Source organism: Macrobrachium rosenbergii, chromosome 14 (genome assembly GCF_040412425.1).
Source record: "Macrobrachium rosenbergii isolate ZJJX-2024 chromosome 14, ASM4041242v1, whole genome shotgun sequence".
NCBI lineage: Eukaryota > Metazoa > Arthropoda > Malacostraca > Decapoda > Palaemonidae > Macrobrachium > Macrobrachium rosenbergii.
The window spans coordinates 37,794,884-37,805,551 of NC_089754.1; the positions used below are offsets into that span (position 1 = coordinate 37,794,884).

General features: G+C 37.0%; 1 protein-coding gene across 1 annotated transcript in view; it reads right to left on the bottom strand.

The window, feature by feature from the left end:
* LOC136845935 (phosphatase and actin regulator 3-like) overlaps positions 1 to 10,086 on the bottom strand; it is an 873,386-nt gene extending 863,300 nt beyond the window's left edge. The window contains exon 1 of the mRNA XM_067116448.1: positions 9,932 to 10,086. The gene's annotated coding sequence lies outside the window, so the exon portion shown is untranslated. The remainder of the gene's footprint in view (positions 1 to 9,931) is intronic.
* Positions 10,087 to 10,668: the final 582 nt, after the last annotated feature.

Sequence of the window (10,668 nt, forward strand, 5' to 3'; positions counted from 1 at the left end):
AAACATAAACATTGTACACAGACTATATGAAAGGAAAGAAACCCAATGAAAATTTACCCCATACCTAAATCGGCAAAAAAAAAGTTACAAAAATTAATTAATAAAATGAAACGTGGTGAGGTAATCCCTATATAAAGATACAATCGAAAGTGAAAACCTGGGTAAATCTACGGCATTAAAACGCTATAAATCATCAACCTTCGTACAGTTGGACAAATTTTTAGTGAAAACCCTGGACCCTCATTCTTGCCTATATTCATATTACATTTGCAAGGAAATTTTCCAATGAAATATCATCTAAAAATGTCCACTTCTCTCCACTGAAACCTAAATACACCATCATTATACCTAATACTAACAGCTCTACATCTGGAAGAGCATGATCATTACAATAATGGTAGCATTAATGAATTAGGACTCCACTTACTAATTACTAAGAATATGGCTTACCAGTAATTGGACGTAACACCCACAGAAATTATATATAAATTACACACATTATGTCTATATATATATATATATATATATATATATATATATATATATATATATATATATATATATATAACACACACATACAGTATATATTGTAAGGGTTTTTATCCCTCGTTCAATTCAATTGTTGTTTCTTTGCTGGGACGATCGGAACGATTGTTCTCCGACTGTTCCCCAGTCAAGGTCGTTTCACCTCTAGTCTTCTGGAGGAAGAGGTGGAGGTGAGGTGACGACCGACGGGCCTGCATGTATTTGAGACTGACAGTCTGACTGCTTGAGCCTTGAGTCAGTAAAGGTGTGGAGACCTGGACAGTCATTAGCATTACGTTTGGAGTTCATAATGGCCATTTGTTTTGGGACTCGGGTGCTGCAGGGTTAGGGACGAATATTATGTTCAGCAGAGCCAGTTTCGTCTACGTTATGTCGAGGACCACGGCTTCAGACTTGCAGCTTCGTCTATGTTCTCCTGAACGGCAGTTACGTCTGCGTTTATGTACAGCTTCGGCTGGTGTCTTCAGGAGGTATGCTTTGTGGTTCCTCATTTGTGTCATCTCTGCTGCAAGTTACTATGGTTTCTTGAGCGTGGAGTGTCCTGCAGCATTTTATTACAGGCGGTTTTTAAGCCTTAGGTTTTCTCCAGTTTTTTTTTAATGTTAATGCTTCAATGTTAATGTTTCACGTACTCGGGAATGAAGATAGTTTTTGTTTTTTGTGGCATATTAGTAACCCTACTTTTGATTTTTAGGGTCCTTTTTTGTTAATGTATAATGAGTTATGACAAAAGGTATTTTGTAATAGTAACCTTTTATGTTGTCTGTTATTAATTATACTTATTGTATTTGTAAACTGTGTATCGAGATGAATATTTGTAAGGGCATTTTTGTGAAATTTTCATGTACTGACCCCGTATGTGAATTAATTCTTTTCCCACTTATATGGAATGTTGATTGCGGTTAATGGTGTACTGACTTAGTAATGGTGTTTCCCTTAATTGTTATATAGACTGTTTGCTTTTGCTTTTTGCCTTTTCTGGTGACTATCGGATCGAATTTGATTGTTTTGCTTTAACTTTATGCTACTGAGAGCTTTTTTTAAATGTATTGTATTGTATTTAAACAACTGTAAATTTTGTACAGAATAAATTAGTTTGTCTGTTTTATCTTCCTTTACTCCATCCTTTTTCTGCCTCAATATCTTTTATTTTATTATTATTAAAGAACCCGAAGAACCCAAAAATGGGTTTTTTACCCCCTCGTTCAATTGTTGTCAATTTGCTGGGACGATCGGAACCATTATTTACCGAGTGTTTCCCCGTCAAGGTCGTTTCAACACTTGTTTTCTGGAACTGGTAGTGAGGTGACGTCCAACGGTCCGTGTCTGAGGCTCTGACCGCTTGAGAGTCAGTAAAGGTGTGGAGACCTGAACAGTCATAAGCAGCATGGGGGTTCTGTTCACTCACGTTTGGAGTCCGTAATAGCCGTTTGTTTTGGGACTCGGGACCTGCAGGGTTAAGGACGAGTGTCATCACGTTCAGTAGAGCCAGTTGCGTCTGGGGAAGCAGCTTCGTCTGCATTATGTTGAGGACCACGGCTAATGGTTTGCAGCTGCTTCTGCGTTATGTTGAGGACCACGCCCTTGATTTGCAGCTTCGTCTGCATTATGTTGACCACGGCTTGTAATCTGCAGCTTCGTCTGCATTATGTTGACCACGGTTTGTAATTTGCAGCTTCGTCTGCATTATGTTGACCACGGCTTGTAATTTGCAGCTTCGTCTGCATTATGTTGACCACGGCTTGTAATTTGCAGCTTCGTCTGTGTTGTGTTGAGGACCATCTGATTTGCAGCTGTTATGTTGAGGACCACGGCTTCTGATTTGCAGCTGTTATGTTGATGACAACGGCTTCTGATTTGCAGGTGTGTTATGTTGATGACAACGGCTTCAGATTTGCAGGTGTGTTATGTTTAGAACCACGGCTTGTGATTTGCAGCTTCGTCTATGTTCTCCTGAATTGCAGCTTCGTCTGCGTTGTATGTACATCTTTGGCAGGGTAAATGTTTTAAAGATGCATGCTTAGTGGTTCCTCACTTGTGTCATCTCTGCAATTCACCACGGTTAATGATGTACTGACTCAGCAATAGTGTTTCCTTTAACAACTGTTATATTGATTGTTTGCTTTTTGCCTTATCTGATGACTATCAGATTCATGATGATTTTGTTTTGCTTATTTTGTTAAACTACCGACTGGTTTTTGTACAAAAACTAAGTAAAACAATTGTAAGTGTTGTGTCAAATAAATTAGTTTTAGGGTATCTATTTTGCATTACTTCGATTCTTCCTCCTTTGTCTGCCTCAGTTGCTGCCAGATTTTCTCAGTCCCGATCTTTTCATTGTTATTTTTTTTTTATTAAAGAACATGATGAACCCAAAAATGGGTTCATAACAGAGATAAAGAGAAAAGGTGGAGGAATAGTCTAGAGAATATTTTCCTTATTTAATGGCCAACATTTCAGTAACAGGTCATCCCATTTTTAAGGGTAAAAAGGACTTCTTTAAAATTAAAACTTTAAGGACTTAAAATTAAAAAAAAACAAATTTTATTCTGTACAAATAGAATAAACATGGAAGGTAAAATATAAATCACAGGAAAACAGCCACCCCTTACTCTGTCCATTACAAGATTTCAAAGTGCATGTCATCACAATCCCTACGAGTTGTCCAACACTACAGATATTGCAGACAGACATTATTCTTACTTTTAGACTTACATTGTTACCATGTCATCAGTGAGGGTCTCTTACCCTCTTGACAATTAGTCTGGGCTACTAGCAGGTTCAAAAAAGTAAAGTATATCTTAGTTTAACCAGACCACTGAGCTGATTAACAGCTCTCCTTGGGCTGGCCCGAAGGATTAGATTTATTTTACGTGGCTAAGAACCAACTGGTTACCTAGCAACAGGATCTACAGCTTATTGTGGAATCCGAACCACATTATGACGAGAAATGAATTTCTATCACCAGAAATAAATTCCTCTAATTCTTCATTGGCCGGCTGGAGAGTCGAACGCTGAGCCGACAGCGTGCCAGCCGAGAGCTCTATCCACCCTCCAATGAAGAACCGCTAGCAGGTTCAGCTTTCAATGGAAACTATTGTATCAAAGCACATCCCTAGTAAATTCTTAGCAGTAGGCAGGCCCCAGTTTACAGCAGGGGTTCCGTTCCCAGCAGTGCGCCATAACCCGAAAAACGCTGTAAACCGGAACATAACAATAAAATAATGGGAATAAACAGTGCTTACGCATAAAACCGGGTTGCGGCACTGTAAAACCCAGTACTGAGCATTAAAATCAGGTTAACAGTGACATGAGCCAAGCACCGTAAAGTCGGAATGCCGTAACCCAGGGACTGCCTATATCACCTCTGCATTACCTACAGATTGTCCCCATATATGAATACCAGTATAATCTAATTTATCAATTAGTTATGTGAAAACTGATGTGAATAATTCTGAATCTCCTTCCTCAGAAAAACCTGTCTAGGGTCAAGAAATACATGAAGCTGGCCCTCTAGACCCCATTGGTGAATGCAAGTCTCCCTTAAGGATTAGCTATCTCTTATTTGGACCAAATTCCCCCATGTGTGTTCTTACCCTAAAATACTGTAGTTAGGTTACAGTACCCTTTCCATCAGAAAAAGTAACTTTTATGAATACATGCTGTGGCTAACTTACTCCACCATAAGCTACTGTAGCCTAACATAGGCTAGGCTGTAAGTGCAGTTTATACCTCTACTAAAGCCAACAGTGTTCATAAGATCCCAATAATTATTTTTGCAAAATGACATACCAACACCAAAACCAATGGTCAGAATGCTTCAATAAGTGCTGACTAACATTTACCTCTACAAAACAAATGGTCAGAAACACTTCAAAAAGTTCTAGCTAACTTTCCCTCTACAAAACCAAAATGAATCCATTAACAATTAACTTGTAAAATAACCTATCTACACAAAAACCAAAGTTTCTTGTATATCAACTGTGAGTAGCTATAAACAACTGCAATATAGTCCAGCTTTTTGGGGATGGAGACATGGAATTTTTTAGAATTGCTTTATTGATGCTTTCTTTTCTTTAAGCAGTTTATCAAGTGGGTCTGGCCTTCCATATAAGTAGCAATTAAGCCAGGCAATTTGAGGTTGTATAGGCCAAGAGACTTCTTAATGCATTACAATTTTAAAACTTAGCACTACAATTGGAAATCCTAGCAAAATCTTTTAAGAGATTTGTTCCCAAAACTACTCCTTTGTTACTGGCTGACAGTAGTTCATTAATACAGTACAAGATATGTTTTACTATTAATATTGAATTGCACTCTCTTTACATGGGGGTTAGATCATGTAGGATATTCAGCAAATATCCATGTGCCATGATCATGACCAAATAAAAGAAAAACATAAAATGCAGTATCCTTTTTTTAATAAAGGATGCGAGAATTCTAGTGGCTTTAATGTCTTCAATTTTTACTGGAAGTTCAGTGTTCCATAAAGTTCTCCCTTACTAAGGACACTGTAATGGGTTTCATTATTGCTAGACAATCAATTAAAAATAAGACATTATGTTGTACATGACACGAGATACTTCTCATCTGACACATATGATGAAAGAGAATTTTAATCAGAATACAATTACATACCAGCAGGTAGCACACTCGGACTGGGTTACATTTCGTTTAGTGAGTACGCAAATCTGGATATTTTCCTACCCCACTCCCTAATAACCTAGTAAAGTAACTCGTAGTTGTGCAAGAGTGTTGGATGACCTTCATGAAAGCGTACAGACAATCATTCCCAAACATTTAACATATTACAGTTTGTCACTAGACCAATTTGTCATGAGAAAATTAATCACAATAAATTTTTAAAAATAAAATTGAAGTAACATAACAGAATTCGATATAAAAATTTAGTAAAATCTTGATATTTCATATAATTTTAGAATTTTCAATTTAAATTCCTGGGCAACCATTCTTAATAAAGCCAATTTTTAAGCCAGATTTTTCTAACATGTTCAGAAATTAGCAACTTACAATCTGGGGTCTACTTTTTTATGAGTTTTCTCTTTGGGCATACCCATATAACTGGCCTGTGACATATGCAACTTCTCTTATAAAAATTTGAACATATTTACTCCAAAAATATTTGATAAAACAAATTCCGAGGTAAACTCCACAAGAGAAGCATTTGAATTCACCACTCACCAGGAACTACACTGTCACAAAATCTACACGAAGTGTTTTATTGCAATGAAGTGTGATGCTGCTCTTTGCATGCTTGTCTGACTTAACCTGTTTAACACGTATTCTCATGACATGCATATTATCCATGATTTCGTGTGGTACTCCAAGTTTCATTCAAAATGCCTCTTAAGAAGCAGTTAGTAGGAAAGACAAGCCCTTCAAAGCCAAATAAATTATGTACAGTGCCAACTCTAGATCAGAAAGTTAAAACTTCAGAACCTTTAAGTTAGGGCTTGAATGTCAACGACGTGGCTCAAAGGCCTGGTAAGATCACATCAAGAATCTGCCCAGTAAAGAATAGGACGAAATGATTTATGGAACTGTAACAGCTGGTCCTAGAAAAGTAAAGATGGTCTCTCAATTTCGAGATCAAGTGGTTGTAAAGGCTGAAAGGAAGGAATTTCCCAAAAACTTATCCCCGTAGTTGGTGGAATCTTGCACAAAAGACTGCTTATCCTATAGACAAAATCTGGTATTCGGACTGAAGACTGCAAGAGGAAGGAGTTAAAGGCTATAGTAAGGGTTGGCTGGATAGCTTCATTAAGATATGGACCCAAGAACTTAAAAGCACAGAAGAATCAACACTGTCTGACAGAGGCTGCAGAATCATCCACAAATGCCCTTATGGAACTCCAACCAGAAAGGCTACCCTCCAAAGCAAGTCTTCAGTTGTGAACATACAGGTTTGTTCTGGAAGAACAAACCTGTATGATCACAATTGTATGTATGATCAAAATTGTATGTATTTGTCTAATTGCAAATACATAAAAAAATGAAAAGCAAGCTCCTAGATTTAAGGCATGAAAAGATAAACTTACTATAGTGCTCTATTGCAATGCAGACATGTCATAAAACAAGGCCTTTATCACATACAAAATAACCCCAGGCCCTTACAGATAGAAAAAAATAATTACCTGCCAGTATTTTGGGAGCACAACATGACTTGGGTGATGGCCATGTTATTCCTAGTATGGTTTCACAAGAGGAAAAATCAGGCTTAGCTACACTCAATGGTCATAAGAGGCACACTTTGGATTGTATACACACGTGAGTCATGTGCATATCATGAACCAATATTATCTGAACTGGCTACCAAATTTAGCCAAATGTTTTCCAAAATTTAGGAATCAGAAGAGGCAAAATTGCATATTAGACCTACGCACTGCCATTCCAGTAAAACTATTTTTTTGGCTATGCAAATGAGTTCCAGATGGTAAACAAGAAAATCAAATCACCATCTTGCAAGACTTATGGGGGTAGGGTCCTAACAATAAAAATACATTGATTATCTAGGGTGTATACCAAAAGCTTCATATGCAATCACATGTCTAAGCATGATTTTGTATAACATACCTCAGCGTCCCACCTCCTTCCATGGGGATGTGTGTGTGTGTGTGTGTGTGTGTGTGTGCAGCAAAGTCCAATAAATGGCTGTATGAGTAGATGGGTTAAAATACTATAGCCAATTGCCCTGAAATACAGCATACCACATTTGTTTAGGTGGTTAGCCTAGGATATGAGATAGCAGTGTGATGGGGGAAGGTGTGTGTGTGTGTGTGTGAAAATGGTAGTGTGTAGGTGTGGGAAGTGGGGAAGATGTTCACAGAGCAGGTTTCAAATATGCGATGTGAAAAAAAAGGGTAGTCCTGCAAGGGAGTGTTTGTGAGAAATGATTCTTCAAGTGCAAAATATTGCATGAAAAATGTTGATTACCTCAAACTCACTTTATTCTATCTAAACTTGACACTGGATGATGACCAAGGGTTTAATAGCAAAAACTACTTGTCATGTCATGGAATAGCTGAGCACAAACGCACACATATATACTCACACACACACACCAGACTAACCCATGTCAGGCCTCAACTTGGGTAATTTGCAATTTTACCCAACATAAGGATTGCATTTTCATCTAGCCTAAGACACTATAGACCTATTGTGTGAAAGAATATACAAACTTATGTTACATTCCATTACAACCATGCTTGGACTTGGCTACTGAAACTTTCCAGAATGAACAACTTTCCAAGTAAAGCAAAGCTATGCATAAACAAAACCTTTTGAGTAAGTGAACTCATCTTTCTGGCAATTGTTTTATTATAACAGCCTAAATATATGATATTATATGAAATATCTTGCCAAACACATTTACTGAATGTTTAATTTGTGTTTCATGCAAATTTGACCAATACTTTTGAAGCAAAACATGGTTTTGTGTTACCCTACCACTAAATTTAAAATCATGAGAGACCAGAAGGGAACAAGAATTTTTAGGTGGGGAAAGCCAAAAACTAGTGAACTACACCCTCAAGAATGGTTAAAAATACAGTACATATAAAAAAATATTAGAAACAATTGGAAAATACACAGTTCATATATGTAATAAATAACAATGATGGAGGAAAACATAAGGAAATATGGCATATTTGCAGTACCTTATGCTAACCTATGATTGAAGGGGTGGTGGGGGGGGGGAAACCTCACCCTTAGTTAAAATCTGTGGGAGGGGTGTTTAAAGGACTGCATCCTTACCTAACCCAGCAAGCATGTAAGGGGTATATACTGTATAGGTTATATTGGACAGCATCCTAAACTAACCCAGTGTTGAAGCATCTGACATATTGCTTACCAAATTGAGTAGGCTGAGGGTTGTGGTTCATTACTAGGGATTTTCTATCCTTTCAATTTGCTGTCTGGGTGTGAGTATAGTTTGTTATTTTGTAAGATAAATTAATGCAGCCATTCATCCCTCCTGTGCCATTTCCAAAGAAGTACTTTAATTGTGATCTCAGAAAAACTTTTTTATTTATGATGAACACCATATGAAATCCATGAGACAGGAAAAAATATCAGCGCACTGATGAAAAACAATGTTTTTTATACAATTTCAATCATTTCCACTCAACTTGAAATACCTTCACCCTGTGAGCCTTTATTTTCCATTAGAATTATTTCTAACCATAATTTCTCCTTAAAATGTGTATGTTAAACAATGGAAAAAAGTTAATGTTAAAGGTATTAAGTTACATATAGACTGTCACTATCATTATTTGCTGAAACTAAGTAAATAAAGGCATACACGCTTGGTTCTTATTTCTGCAGCCACATAAACAAGAATATTATTATTTTGGGGAATAAAATACCCTCTAAAACTGTTGAGGGATGACTGATCAATACTCAAAATGGTTCTGTACCTTAAAGAGATAGCCTATGAGGAGCAAAGATATTATTCCTCCAATCACTGCTAGGCAAACAGATCTCTTGTATAGTCCCAGTTTCTGATCAGTGCTTTACAGTAGGTCTAAGAGGGATACCAGAGGTTTAAGGGTTCCTTTGGTTATTAATCTGGTCAATATATTTAGGATAGGCCTAAGTTTATTAACAAATGAAAAGTGCAAATATGAGGAGAATCTCAACACACGTGACTCCATCAGTGATACTACCTTCAAATTTCAGCAATACATGGCAAAAGAACCTAACCTCAAAGCACACACTGAATCCTGAGCAAGCTTCATCAGCATAAATAAATTTTGTCTACTGGGCCTAGATGAAATTTGGGATTTTTCTCTCTCTTAGATTCATAATACTGTGAACAGAATTCCGCTGTTGAGGCTAGTCGACTAGCTGAACTTTGACGTGATGACTAGTTGAATTCTGATATCAAAGTCCATCAAAAATTTTCTGGGCTTGGCTAAGACCCAGTCCAGGGGATACGGTGGCCTTAATTGTTATTAAGCCTACCTTAGGCCTATTGAGGGCTAAATTTCTAGAAGATATGAATATTTCCCGTAATAATGATAAAATTGGGCTAAGCTTAAGTTATACATTGCATCAGTCTACATTTTTTTTCCTCCCTTCCACCGGAAGGCTGGGCAGCGCTAGGCTACGGTGGCCTATCGTCAGCCCCGCCTAAGTTAGGCTAACTGACCCGATAAGAGCGTCCTAGATCGCCCAAATAGTACCGAAAATTGATTGTGTAACATAAAATATGACTACGATACTTTAAAAATTAGCATATGGCCGGAAATCATATCAGTTTACTGTCGTCAACTGATAACAGGTGTCATGAATGAGTCATAAGAGGCGGCTAACAGGAAACGGCCTTCTTTCCATAACGCTATAAGAAAACTATAAAACAACTTACCTTCAAATTTCCCTTTTGGTTTTGTTCCACAGGCACTTGAAACGTCTCCTTCGTGTTCATTTTGAATATCGGAATTTTTCTGAAAGTTTTCTGAGCTAGTTTCCATGTTCACTTTTCAAACAAAACAAAATTGTTTACACATTTCCAAATGGAAACTGAAGTGAAGGAATAGGGTTGAGTGTGTTATATATAAACATGCTGAAATTGTTAAAAATTAACTAAAATAAATTATTTAATAAATAAATCTTATCAATTTTTTCAAATAAGTTATTATTCTATTCTTAAAATAAAAAAAATTTCGACAGTCATTGTTAGGATTTTGGGCGGGCGTTTTAAATGCTTCTTGACTCGAGGTCTGTACCAGAGTCCCCCTTCAGGAATTCCTTTGTTTGCCGCGGGAAGGCCGTCGCACCTCAGAAAACGGAGATATGAGATAGGTGACTCTACTAAAAAGTGAAAAGCTGCTTGATGGTATTTCTGTTTCCTAAATTTGAGTACTATACGCTTTTATTCCAAATAATTATCTCCAAATATGGTTTTTATTACAAATATAAGGAACATATTTCATGTCACCACTTCTAATTTTTATTCAATATAATTCAGCCTTCATTACTGTTTATGAGAAGAGTTTCCAAAAATAAGAAAAGTTCACTTGTGAGTATTGTCACCCATCTCAGCAGATTTCCATGATGCCTGTGATAGATTTGCGTTGGTAGCATCTTCATTCAAACAGCTTT